Below are 14,530 nucleotides of genomic sequence, written 5' to 3' on the forward strand. Positions count from 1 at the left end.
TATTACTGTATTCTTTCTTGTTCTGGGACTTGAAATGGGACTTTATGCCCACATGTGCCCTCTATGGATTCTGTTTCATACTGCCAGGTTTTAATTTTGCCACCATCCAGCATTGATATGTGATTCTGGGTTCTGGGTGGGAGTCTGATAGATACCCAGTTTCAGAAACAAAAGAGAAATATATCAATGCCATTTCTGAAGCGACTTCATGGATACCAAAGGCACTAAGCTTGACTTCATGATCATAAAAGCCTATGTTATTTTCGTCATAGCAGAATTGAAACTGGATTTTTTTCAAGATCTCTTGCTAGTCACCAGAGGGGTTCTAGCTGCACATCACAAGCCATCTTTATAGCATATATGTCTGCCCTTCCTTTAAGGTGCCCCCAAAGAATCTGTATGCTTCATTCCACCCTCCACTCCACTGCAGTAATACATGCGCTGTTGTTTCTATTTGGTGACAGTCACAGGGGCGTAGTCTGTATGAGAAGGGGATCTCAAAGGAAGTACACAAAAACAGCTCAACTTCATGACCATAAAATCCTACAGCAGAGTCTCGTTAATCCGACCTTTGTTGATCCGACGTTCTGGTTTATCCGATGTTGGACTGGTCAGTAAGCGTGGCTTGGAGCCCTTGCCACGCCCCCAGCCAGAAAGGGCTCCAAGCGTGGCGGAGTGCAGGCCTCAAGCGCAGCACCCACCACCAGGCCGCAAGCGCGGAGGCGTCCCCAATCGCGCCAGCGAGAGCCACCACCACCCAGGCCGCAGGCCACAGGCAGCAGCCCCGTCCGTGGTGGCGAGCCCCACCACCACCAGGCCGCAGGCCTCAGGCGGCAGCCCCGTTCACGGCAGCGAGTGCCACCACCACCGGGCCGCAGGCGCTAAGCGGTGGCGAGCGCCGCCACCACCAGGCCGCGGGTGATTGCTAGGCTTTTCCTATGACCCTCCAGATTATCCGACATTTTCGGCTATCCAACCAATGGAACCGCCAGTTTACGTCGGATAATCGAGACTCTACTGTATGTTATTTTGGTCATAGCAGAATCGAAACTGTTTTTTCAAAATCTCTTGCCAGCCACAAGAGGGGTTCTAGCTGCACATCACAAGCCATGTCTGCAGTTCCTTTAAGGTGCCCCCAAAGGATCTGTATGCTTCATTCCACCCACTCCACCCCATCCTTCCACTAGTGCAGGTTGATAATACCTTATGAGCTGGCCACCCTCTGCAGCTCTGGAAATAAAAAACCAGTGAACCTAAGTAGATCAGTGATAATCTCATAGCATTACTGAACTGGTCATCCTTCCGCCTGCCCTGCTTTTACTGCCTGACCCCTCTCTTGCATGGTTCAAGAGATCGGCAAAACTCCTTGACACAGAAACTGGAAGACACTTGATCTGTCTGTTACAATTTCCACCACCTTTGACAGAAAAGCACACATGTACCCAATCAGTTTATGCTCTTTTTTCCCCCTAGTCTCCCTAGATTGTTCTGGCTTTTCTTTTATATGAATTGTTTCCCCTTTTAAATCCATTGATGTTGCAAAGCAGCAGAACCATAAAAGACACTGGTTGTTTGGCTCTGGAATAAGCACTGATACACACACAAACCCCATATTAATTTCTGCTTTATTTTCTTCTCATTAAGCACAACATCTGTATTTTCCACAGACATACAAAGGGCAGGCATCTTGTTGGTTAATCCCAACTACAATAGACCCATAGAAGCAACTGATTCTATGGGTCTACTCTAGTCAGGACATATAACGGGATTTAGGCCATTGTTTGATTTATGTGAGGAGAGACTGGATCAACCCTGCCATCCATCAAGCAAAGTTTCATCTTTCATGTCTCACCATGCCAGGGGAGAAGGGATGGAAGAAGGCAGGAGATGGTTCAGAATAGTACAGTAAGAATTAAAGTAATGTCTGGAGCTATAATAAGAGGAGGGTGATTATGGCTGCTTCAGGCAGTAAAATGCCTTGAGCTGTGACTTCTCAGAATAGTTATGGTTTAGATCTGTGTGGAAACCATATTCTTTGATCTCAAAGGCCAGTTGTGGGAGGAGGGGTCAGATGATTGTTCCTTCCCATTTTTGTAGCCACCTCATATTTTCCAGTGAAAATAAGTTCCAAGATTGACCATGAGACCTATAGACCAATCAGTCCAGCTGGTCACAATATCATCACTTCCTGCACTATAGCAGTGCCAAGATCCTATTAGTCCATCATTTTGCCTTCTGCAATGGTCAGTCAGATGTCCCAGGAAAGCTCATAAGCAACAAACACGAATCCAGAATTTGCCATCTCAAAGGGTCCCAGACTTGAGTCCCAACAAGAATTCCAAGAGGAGGAGTGGATACTTTACAGCTACTGGCCTATTTGTGTGCACAAAGAATACAAAGGAAATAGCCTGGTTACTTTACTGCTGGCTCCAAAGTATGAGATGAAAAATAAAAAGTTAAGCTCTCATAACCTTCTCATAACCTGTGTCTACCTTCTCCTAAAGAAGGTAGACACACTAATTTTGGTTATTGACACACTTATTTGCAGGCAATTTCCAGTGCAAAGGTTTTTCACACACCTATCATTGTGGGCACCATGCTCCAGATAGCCAAATGGGAAACCACTACACTGGGAAACCAGCATGTAATATTGATCATGACAAACTGTCACCTGCCAATTAATACTGAAAAAATGAGCTACCCCTTTCCCATTTTTAATAGCTGAGCTATATATTACATTATTGATGCAATTAATAATTATGTGGGGGGGGGTTTGAAAAAGGTAAACAGCAGCCACAGAGACTCCAGTTCAGAACTGTTGCAGGGACTGTGTGAAGTTATCATTTGCCCTGAAGAGGAATGTTAGAGGTCAATCATAAGGTCAACATATGATGGAATCACACTAAAGAACAAGTACTCTGACTCAAGTTAAAAATGTAGAAGCTGCAGAGTTATTAAACTCTTAGAAATCTCAAGGAAAAGCAGATTAAGCATAATCAGAACATTCTGATCCTATTACCAACTAACTGACACTTTCTACTAATAACAATAACAATCTGAAAAGTAAGGAAAAGGTTCAACATGAATAGTGTTTGCTTGGTAATTTTCCATTATGGCTCAAAGACTGCCATTTCATGATTGGCTAATATAGCTTCAGTATCCTCCTACAATTTTCTATATGTTGTTGTATGCTATTGCTAGGTAGATTTTCCAAAACTGCTATAAATGGTAAATTATATGTTTGCTTTGGTGCCAGATTGCTAAGACTAAATGCTGGACATCTGGACCAGCACTGCATCATTAAATAAACTGCTGTTTCCAATTCACTATGCCTCCATTCTTCAACTCAAAAATGGACAAGTATCAGCCCTCAAAAGTATCCGTTTCAAACATTCTTTCTTTCAAATGTATGCATGTAATTTTTAGTTGCTGTTTGGGCCAGAAGGAAAGCTCTCTAGCAACAAATGGAGTTTACTTGATGCAAATACAGCTGTTCAAGTGGGTGGAGATCCAGATCAAACCTGGGCAACGGGTTAAAGCCCTTCCCACCAGTCCATAGTCTCTATGTTGGTGGATCATGAGGGTATTTCTCATCTGGCACTCCTGATTCCCTGGAGCTTTTTATATTTGGGAAAATACCATTTTGTAATTACTAATTGACTAGATGTCATTATGGCTGAAACACTGCATAAAGCTCCACCAAGCATACTTCATGGCTCCCCCTTCATTCAGAGACTGGGGAAGAGTGAGAAATGCACAGGCATCCTCTGGTGCTGTTTTTGCATGCACAAAAAAATGTTCTTATGTAAAAGCTCCAGAGAACTCCAAAGAATTCTGGGAGAATGTTTTATTAGTACTTAGTGTCCTCTCCAGGTCAGTATGTGACAAGTAGGCTGTGTGTGTACACGTGTTTTGGCTCATAGAAACCCCTGGAAATCTCATTCCACAATGACTTTAAAATACATGCAAATATGTTTACCAACAGGATCCTAGCCTTTGTCTAGACTGCCAGACATTTCTCAAAATGTATTTTGAAATGAAAGTTATGTTCCTCTATTAGATAAAAAGCCCATGGGTCAAAGAAAGATCCTGGGGTCTGAAGTGATCATAAACACGGTCATCTCCTACTCATACACACAGGAGTTTAGTGATGAACAATATTAAACCTGTATAACCATTTTGTTGTCCCTGATTGTGAACTGGCTGTTTTTCTGATCTGGTTGAACTGCACTATGTAGCTGGTAGTACTACATGTAGAGAAGAAAGAAAAAAAACAGAGGAACTGCAGACAAAGGAAGTTGGAGCAAAGAAACAGGGAAAATCTTAAGATCTTCCTTAACATTCCCTTCTCCATTCCAAATTGCTCTCTCTTTTCCTTTTGAAAAAGAAAATAAATATGTGAACATAAAATTATAGTTATAATTAAATGTAATTAGCTCTTGTAAGGCTTAAATCAGTCAGTTACTTGAATATAAAACCACATTTGGAACAAACTACATAATATCTTATATTCTCTACATAGGGAAGGAGCTATGGATGGTTATAATGCAACAATGCCATTTCTCTCATACATTGGCTGCTGCCACACTGGAGAATTAGTGCAAGTTGACACTTCTTTGTCATGGCTCCATCCTATGGAATCCTTGGATTTGTAATTTGCTGTGGCACCAGATCACTCTGACAGTGGTTAAATATCACATAAAACTAGAAATTCAGCCATGCCAATTAAAGTGGGGTCAAAGTGCATTAGTTCTGCAGTGTAAATGCAGCCACCGACGCATTATGGTTCTGTCACTCTAAAACCTTGGTTCAAAGGACTTCAGAAAAATAATCTGGAATGACAAAAACATCATTTAAATATCTTTTTAAAATATGAGAACTACACTTAATACCACAAGCTCCAGCAGCCTCCCAACACATTTATTTTGTCTGGAGGAGTGCCAACAATAATGACAAAATTTCTTTTCAAAAGCCAAAGAAATTCCATTATTATTATTTTTAAACCCTGACAGTTTAAGATAACATTTAAAACTGTTTTATCTTGATTCACTCTCTACAAAGCTAAAGAGCTGGACGTTAAGGCTTATGCCTTAACAGACATACCCTAGGTGCAATACTGTCACCAATACTATTCAATATTTACATGAAGCCGCTGGGAGAGATCATCCGGAGGCATGGAGCATGGCGTTATCAGTACGCTGATGACACCCAAATCTATCTCTCCATGTCTCTGACTGTTGCAGTGACTAAGGATAGCATCTCTCCTGTAGAGGCCTGCCTTGGGACGATAATGGGCTGGATGAGGGAAAACAAACTCAGGCTGAATCCAGAGAAAATGGAGGTACTCGCGATAGGTATCCTAAGTCCAGGGACGGAGATTTGTCAACCAGTCCTGGACAGGGTCACACTTCCCCTAAAGGACGAAGTTCGCAGTTTGGGAGTACTCCTTGACCCATCCCTGCAGTTGTCATCTCATATAGATGCGACGGCCAGGAGTTCTTGGTATCAACTTCAGTTGATACTCCAATTGCGTCCCTACCTGGACCAAAAAGGACCTTGAAGCAGTGGTACTTGCACTGGTAATCTCTCGTTTAGATTTCTGTAATGCACTCTACTTGGAGCTATCCTTGTACTAAGTCCGTAAGCTTCAATTGGTACAAAATGCGGCAGCCAGATTGGTCACCACTACATCTAGGTTTGACAATATAACACCAGGATTAAAATCTCTCCACTGGCTGCCAATTACTGTACCTTCCGGGCACAATACAAGGCGTTGGTTATTACCTTTAAAGCCCTAGATGGCTCGGGCCCGAGTTAGTTGTGAGAACGCATCTCCCTACACAATCTGCCCCGCATTCTCAGAATATCAGGGAAGTACTTATTGGAGCATCATAATACTAGGTTAAAGACAACTTCCCACAGGGCATTTACAGCAGCAATCCCAAAATTATTGAATGGCCTCCCAGAAGAGATCCGTTGCATTACCACACTAGAGGCCTTTAAGAAAGCACTCAAAATGAATCTCTTCCAGCAGGCTTATCCACCAGATTCTATATAAAAGTTGATGACTCTCGACTTCAACCACTGATTACTAATAAATTGATTTTAGAGTACTAATAGCAATTCCAAATTCAATATTAGTGTTTTATTGATTGTATTAACATTTTGTATTATTGTGTATTACTTGGTATTATTTTATTGCTGTAATCCCACCTCGATCTTTGGAGAGGCAGGAAATACAAATACTGTAAACAAATATTATTATTATTATTATTATTATTATTATTATTATTGCACAATGTCACAAATTGTCCTTGTTTACAAGTTAATACTCTACCCACCTACATGTTACTTTTCAGCCAAAATCCAACTTGAAATCCAGGCAAAAGGCCAGCAAGAATGGCTCACGATGTCCTGGTTTTTTATTGCCTTGTGAAGCATCTTGGACTTAATACTTTGCTCTGAAGCTTACTGCATTGCTAAAGAAATCCCCCTGTGAGCTGTCGTATGTCTATTTAATACTTAGTATTTATTGGAATTCACTTGTGTTGGAAAATACTCATGATGCAAGAAGGTAAAATTCAAATTTTATTTTTTAAAATTTATTTTATTTTATATACTCTTGTTTTATGTTTAATAATTGAATATAGATGATAGACAGACAGATAGGACAGAGTTACAGAGGGTCATTTTATTAGCATTTTATTATGAGGCTGCAGCATTAGTAGTGGTAGTGCAAGCTTGCATCTTCTCAGTCCCTACAGCAGCACCCACAGGGAGAATCCAGAAATGCAGGTGCCTGTGTTGGTCTACATTTTAAAAAATCTAGCATTTTCCATCTATGTCAAGAGCAAGTCTTTTTTGTCAAGGCAATGGGTCTTGCTCGCTCAGCTCCAAGCCACTTCAAAATACCCTAAATTATACAAGGATAGCTCACAACTGTGCATTATTGTTGGGGGAAAGGTTTTCCCTTCATCTACTGTGAGGACTGCAGCTAAAATCAGAAGAAATGAGGCAGATCAAATGGAGGAATGATGTCAGGGTCTCGCTGAATCCAAAAATCCTGGGAGTTGTGACCTTATGAGAGTGGAGAGGGACAACACTCAGTTTTATGGATGCTCATCCCACAACAGCTCCAATTTGTATGAGAGTCTTCCAGAACCAAACCTCTACTGGAAATAGAGTGACCCTGTATATGTCAGGCCAACCATGGGAGAAGCAGACATTCACTGCCCTCACAGAAACAGATTCACTGACCACCATGGTTTCACTGTACCATTGGGCAACAGCAGTCTCCGAATATAACACCTTTTATTATGTGGCAACAGTATGGGTGTCATTAGGGTCACCAGTGTAAAACATGGAGAGGGCTCCTGTACCTTTAATGGTTGTGTTAAAAGGGGAATTTAAGCAGGTGTTGCTTGCTACCTGGTAATGACACTTGCTGAAATTGCCTCTACACATTACATTAAAGCTACAGGAGCCCTCTAAAGTTTTCAAGCCTAGGTATAATAACAGTTCCCAGTATTCAGAGGACTTTATCACACCAGCCTGCTTTTCCACCACAATCACGCTAGTTTAAGAATGGAAGTATACAACATTGGGCATCATTTCTTATCACACTTTTCCTCACAATAGCACTTTGGCTATCCATGTTCACTTGATCTGTTTTAGAATCATAGAGGTGAAAGAGACCACAAGGGCCATCCAATCCAACCCCCTGCCATGCAGGAAGTCACAATCAAAGAATCCCCAACAGATGGCCGTCCAGCCTCTGTTTAAAAACTTCCAAAGTAGGCGATTCTACCATTCTCTGAAGGAATGTATTCCACTGTCAAACAGCTCTTACTGTCAGGATGTTCTTCCTAATGTTTAGGTGGAATGTCTTTTCCTGCAGCATGCATCCATTGTTCTGTGTCCTATTCTCTGGAGCAACAGAAAATAAGCTTGCTCCATCCTCAATATGACACTCCTTCAAATACTTAAACAGGTCTATCATATCACCTCTTAACCATCTCTTCTCCAGGCTAAACATACCCAGCTCGCTAAGTTTCTCCTCATAGGACATGGTTTCCTTCACCATTTTAGCCGCCTTCCTCTGGACATGCTCACTGTCAAACACTGTCTTCCAGGAGGAAAAGCAGGACAAGCAAACACATTTGACAACCACCTCCTGAAGCTGACTACTGTGTGAATATGCTTCAGAAAACCTCAACTGCTGCAAGGCAGAGGGGGAAGAGAGAGAAAGGAGCAAAATCATGCCATCCCACATCATGTGACTGCCTGAGAAGCAGAACTGCAGCAGAAGGGACCTATTGCACAAAGGCAGTAATGAAATAACAGTGAGATTGAGAGTCCATTGATAGGTTTTGCTCATCAATTGAAAGGTACACTACAGTAACAAATTGAATGCAAGACAACAGGATGGACACAACATTGTATGATAAGTATCCACCAAATATGCTTTTATCCTGTTAAAATTCCACTTTTATAGCCTCATGTGATAAAGTCCAAAGATACCCAACTTGGGTTAGGGGGGGAAAGACAGACCAATCTGGTGCTATCTGGTGGTAAAATCTGACAAAATCAAATTAGGAAAGCAGTTGTTAAACCCTGGAAAAAATACAGACGTTATTGGATTCCAAGAACCTTCCCTCTGGGCTCAGTTCTTAAATAGCATAGGTTTTAGGAAGATGAAAGAAGTAGGAAATTATCCTTCTTGTATAAGATTTTATGAGATATAAAGATTTCATATCTCAGGGATCTATATGGTCTTATACTTAATTAGTACTCCAAAAATTTCCTGATTTCCATTTGTCATGTTTCTGTATTGTCAAATAAAGAGCCATTTTCAAACAGTTATGAGAGGAATTGCTATAACTAGGGCTCTTATGCCATTTCAGAAAATAATAGTTTCTGGAAACAAAATGGTTTATTATTTAGGATATACAACATTTTATTAGTTATAAGTATTAGGAGAACAGATACAGTAAAACAGAATTGAAAAGGATAATTTAGTGTCATAAACAAGATGTTAAAACTTGTATTAGAAAGGAAAAATTTCAACAAAACAATATACAAGTAGTACTAGGATACCCAGATTAGCAGCTTTCTAGTCCCTTAGATTTCAGGACCAAAACATCAGACGCTGGAGGAGGTAGGGTGAAGAGCCCTGGTACAATAATTAATATGTAAGGAGGTATAATACAGCAGCCCAGAACCAATGTGGGTGAGAATTTTTTGCCAGTATCCCTAGCAGCTGCAATGGCCGATGTTTATACCTTAAACCTTGCCTGCCCTTTATCAGACCACACATGACAGATGACACTGCCAGTTCTTGGGGTGTTTTACCCTAAGACTCATTTGACTTTTGCTAAGTGAAGAAGACTCATGAGTTTGGATGGTAATACTCCATTCCTTACTTTACTCCAAATTGCACAGTAGTCTCAACACAGACTCACTGTCTCTCTCCCCTGCCCCCAATCCTCTCCCCCTTCTCCTCAGTTTTTTGGTATAACAATATTGCACAAGTTTAAAATGCTACAAATACATTTATACAGAGCTTCCTGGTAGTAGGTGGAAAAGGGTGTCTAAATTTCAAAACAGAGATGGGCAACCTTGCATTTTCATTAGTGAAACATTAAAAAAAAAACAACTTCAGGTTTTGAAAAAGGAATGTTTGTTGTTGTTAATGTTAAGCAATGCATGGCTCCTGCAACCTCTTTAAAGGGTCAATTGCTTTCACTTTTCAGTACAGCCTACAGTTTGGAAGGTTGAGGGCCATAGTAAACAGCCTTGGTGGGCCACATGTGGCTCCAGGATCTCATTCCCCAGCCCCGCAAAAACCATTTTAAATATACCTCACATATAAAAATCAAACTGTCTCTTCCTGTGCTTGTTGCCCTGATATTGGCATTTCCTTAGACTATAGCCACTGCCCTGAGACCTAGCAACTCACAAATCACCAGTCCTCAATGATACCAAAGAACAAACTGTCTGACTGGCTGCTTGTGATGCATTTTCATTGGTGAAACTAAGCAAGTCTGGGCCTGACCAGTATCTGAATGGGAAACCACCTAGAAACCTTACATAAGGTGAATTCCTTGGAAGAGAAATGCAAATTAAAAATAATAATCCCTAATGCTGGTGACCAAAATAAACCATCAGATATTACAGTTTCCCCCCTGAAATCATCTAAAGGGTTATAATAGTTTAGTATATTAATATAGTAAAGTAAAGGTGAAGGTTTTCCCTTGACAAGATTGCCTAGTCATGTCCAAGTATAGGGGGCGCTGCTCATCTCCATTGCTAAACTAAGGGAGCCACCATTGTCAAAGACAATACCATGGTCATGTGGCCAGCATGACTGCACAGAACACTGTTACCTTCCCACTGAGATGGTACCTATTTATCTACTTGGGTTTTTACATGCTTTCGAACTGTTAGGTTGGCAGAAATATAGTAGCTCAATGAAAAACCACAATGAATTCCAGAATTTACCAAAAAAAAGAGGCAAGCATGCTGCACATTTGCATTTACAAGATCTTAAATGCACAGGGAAGTTTTCTTTTGCAACATTTGTTTCCTAGGAGAGGTATTTACCGGTGACATCTTGGACTGATGAGAAGCTGGTTCCCTGCAAGGACTAATTGCCTGTCCCAAAGGGGGAAGAAAATAATGGGGTATAGGAAAGGGCAAAGCACCAAGTCTGGCTTCACACAAATATCTGTAAGTATGACAAATCTAAAATAGCTTATCTCCTTGTTGCCTCTTCCATCTTCTGGAATATAAAATTGTCTGCAAAGCAAATGAGGAGTTTGTTGGACCTTAAATTTTTGGCAGAGTTTGACTTCCAACAAATACCAGGATAGATTAGATCCCCCATTACTAATACATCTCTCCTTTTTCCATGTTTGGTCATCATTTCCAGGAAGGCATCCTCCAAGTTCTCAGTGTGGCTTAGAGATCTGTCATACACCACCACAATGGCATCCCTGTTGTTTTTCACCCACTTAATTTTTACCCAGATGCTCTCAACCTGGCTTCCAGGATTTAAGTAATGATCTCTTCACATGTGTAAATATTCTTGACATATTCTTCCTCTCTTCCTGTTTGGCCAATACCCTTCTATTACTACATTCCAATTATGAGACATTCCACCAGATCTGAGTGATGCTGATTATATCATATTTGCTTTAATATATCAAGAGTTCAAGTTCATCTTGTTTATTTCCCATGCTCTGTGCATTACTTTAGAGACATCTGAGACCTTGGGCTATTTCCCCTATGTGCCTTTTTAAGGGTTTTTTTTTCCTCCCACTGTTAGGTTCTTGTACATTTTGCCCTGTTCTCCAAATAACATTCACACTATTATTTGCAGTACTTGATGAGCTCCTGACCTCAAAAATAATGTCTCTTTCTCCCACATAACTCAATTTCAAACCCTCCTGATTCTTTAGATTCTTATCAAAAATGTTTCTGCCAACACCTGTAAGGTGCAACCCATCCTTTTCCAGAAAGTTCAAGGCTCTTACTCCCACTTTACAAAATGCAAGCTTGCTAGAAGGAAGCATTTCTTTTCCATAGAAGTATTCTAGAAACATTTAAAAGGGGGGAGAAACTCATATCTAGCTGTAAGAAACAGAATGTTAATATCATTTTGGATCAAACCAAAGTTAAGAAATCCTGCTCTCCTAGTAAACTACTGCTTCCTTCTTCAGTTGCTCATCCCCTCAACCAAACTGTTATGGAAAAAGCAGAGCAGAAGTGAAACACAAAAGGAAATTGGCTGGCTTTGCCTCTCATTCATTAGGCAGACCCCAGTTCTTGGCAGGCCAGACAGCTCCTCTTCAGACCAAATTGAAAAAAATCAGCTTTAGGATTTTTGTTTATTTCTGAGGGTGTTTGTTGTTGTTGTTGTTCTTTCCTCTGGAAAATTCTTAAGTAAAATATATCACAAGTTCCAGTGTCCATAAAAATTGGTCTGTTTTTATTTTAATTTTGAAAACAATTTCATTGCCTCTGATGAGGAGCCAAGAAGGAGGTGAGGCTGGGTCATCCATCCTGGCTGGCAGACAGAATTCCACCTGCCAAGATCTGAAATGAGAGACTAAATGTTGATGAAGTCAGAAGAGGAAGAGTTCTCCACTGATTCTCCACTGCCATGCCTTCAGCAGCTCTCCAGAGACAAACAGCAAAGCAGCAAGGTTAGCATCCCAAGAGAATTCACCCCTCCCTCCCCCCCCCCCCATATTCAGAACACTGAATATGAAATGCCAGAGGAGCGATCAATCTTACTTTGACAGCACAAGGAGCTTCATTTGTTAGTGTAGGATGGAAAGGGGGCTGTTCAGATGCATTCGCTGATTCTTCAAAACACATTTCAACGCAGCAGCTTTGCTACTGCTCATTTCACTGCAATATCAACTTGGTGCACAGGAAAAGAGAGAGGCATGTCCACAATGATCTTTGCAGTGGTGGGTGGCAGGAGTGGATAGCAGAAAGTGACACACATTTCCACAGCTGTGTTTATCTTCACGCACATGCACGCAGGCCCACACGCACACAAATGCAAACACAGATCAATATACACATTTGGGTCCATTCACCAGCTGGGAAATAGCAATATTGCTCCATTGAGCTGTTTTCTGCCTGCTGTGCATTCACCCCGATCAAGAGTTCCAAACTGACCATCACTCATTAGGCTCAGAAGGATGATGACTGTAAAAATAGACTGCTACCTGGACGATTTCCTGGAAGCCCTCCTCTCTCCAGATTCAGCTGAAAACTTGTGCTCAATCAAAAAGGCCCAAGGTAAAATTCTCAGTGTTTTGTTCCACCTCTTAATCATACTGATTCATGAGGTGGCTAAAAATCATAATAAAAACAGTAAAATTGACAGTAAAACAATGGCAACATTCTTTTTTTAAAAATGCTGGCAGGATAAAAACAGCAGCAACATTAAAGTTACACTGAAAAAATGAGGAAAGCAGTAGTATCGTAGTGGTTTGAGTGCTGTACTATGACCCAGGGTTTGAATCCCTGCTCAGCCATTGAAACTCATTTGGGCAAATCACACTCTCTCAGCCTCAAAGGAAGGAAAAGGCAAACGTCCTCTTAAATAAATCCTGCCAAGCAACCCTGTGATAAGTTCACCCTAGGAACTCCATAAGTCAGAAGCAACTTGAAGGCACACAACAGGTAGTACTTCCAGTCCCTTTCGTAAGATCATCAATGGTAAAATCTGGTAAATGGACATATGAAGCTGCTTTAGACAAAATCAGACCATTAGTCCAATACCACAGTATTGCCTATGCTACTAATGGCAGTAGTTGGCCAGGATTTCAGACAACAGTCTTCCCACCACTAGCTGAAGATGCCAGAAATTAGATCTGGGACATTCTGCATACAAAGCATGTGATCTTCCATTGAATGAGTTCCAGAAATGTGACCTACACCTGAAAAGGCCCTGGTCCTTCTTTGAGAAGATGAGGACGTGTTTCTGAAGATTATCTTAAAGTTTGGGCAAGTTAGTGTGGGAACAGGTGGCCCTTTAAGTATACAAGTCACCTGAGACTTTTGTGTCCAAAAATAAAAAAAAATCACCTAGTGAAGATCTTTAATATATGTTTAATATACATTCACCGGAGTTTGTACCACTTAGCAGTATAGGTGCTGCATCTCGCCAGTTATATCAGTTTTATCAAGTGTGTTTATTAAACAAATTTCACAGGCTGCCGTATATTTTATTTTAAGTCCTATATCACACTTTGGCAGAAAAAGGTGAACCACTGAGAGTGATTGTACCTGAAATGAAACATACAATGAAGGTAATGAAAATAAACATTAATACTGGAACTAGAATTCAAAGATATAGCCATGTTAGTCTGGATCAAGAAGATGCAAAGTTAGTCTGGATCAAGAAGCTCCTCTGAGACTAACTGAAACTTTCTTTCAGTTAGAGCATTTTCACACCAGCCCCTTTCTCACTTTCTCACTGCAGTCATGCCATTAAAAATGGCAACACACAAGTTTTAGAGCAGCAATTATCACATTGTTTTTCATTCACACAACAGGGCCTGCTGCTCCCATAAGGCTCACTTTCTGTCCTCTCCCTTAACTCTGCCCTCCCTCCTTTCTGCCCTACCCAGTATGTCTGTAGGGATTTTTTCAACTTTTTTCACACAATTCTGGACCTCCAGAGCTCCAGAAAAACTGCAGAAAAGAAAAATAAAAAATAGCAAGAGAGGACGAGGAAAATGGAAGAGGGGGGAAGAGTGACACCACATGACTGCAAATCATGCAAGTGCCCTGGGAATGGTTTTTTGTACCCAGGGCATTGTGCAATTGGCAGTGCATTGACAGGTCACCCCTGTGAACGAAAAGGGATGGGTGAGGGACAGGGCAGCTACAGGAGGAAAGTGGCGTCATGCGATCGGCATCGCTCATACCGTATATGGTAATCTCTTTAGTCTCAAAGGTGCTCATAGAATCATAAAATCATAGAGTTGGACGAGACCACAAGGGCCAT

This window comes from Sceloporus undulatus, chromosome 3 (assembly GCF_019175285.1).
Source record: "Sceloporus undulatus isolate JIND9_A2432 ecotype Alabama chromosome 3, SceUnd_v1.1, whole genome shotgun sequence".
Taxonomy (NCBI): Eukaryota; Metazoa; Chordata; class Lepidosauria; order Squamata; family Phrynosomatidae; genus Sceloporus; species Sceloporus undulatus.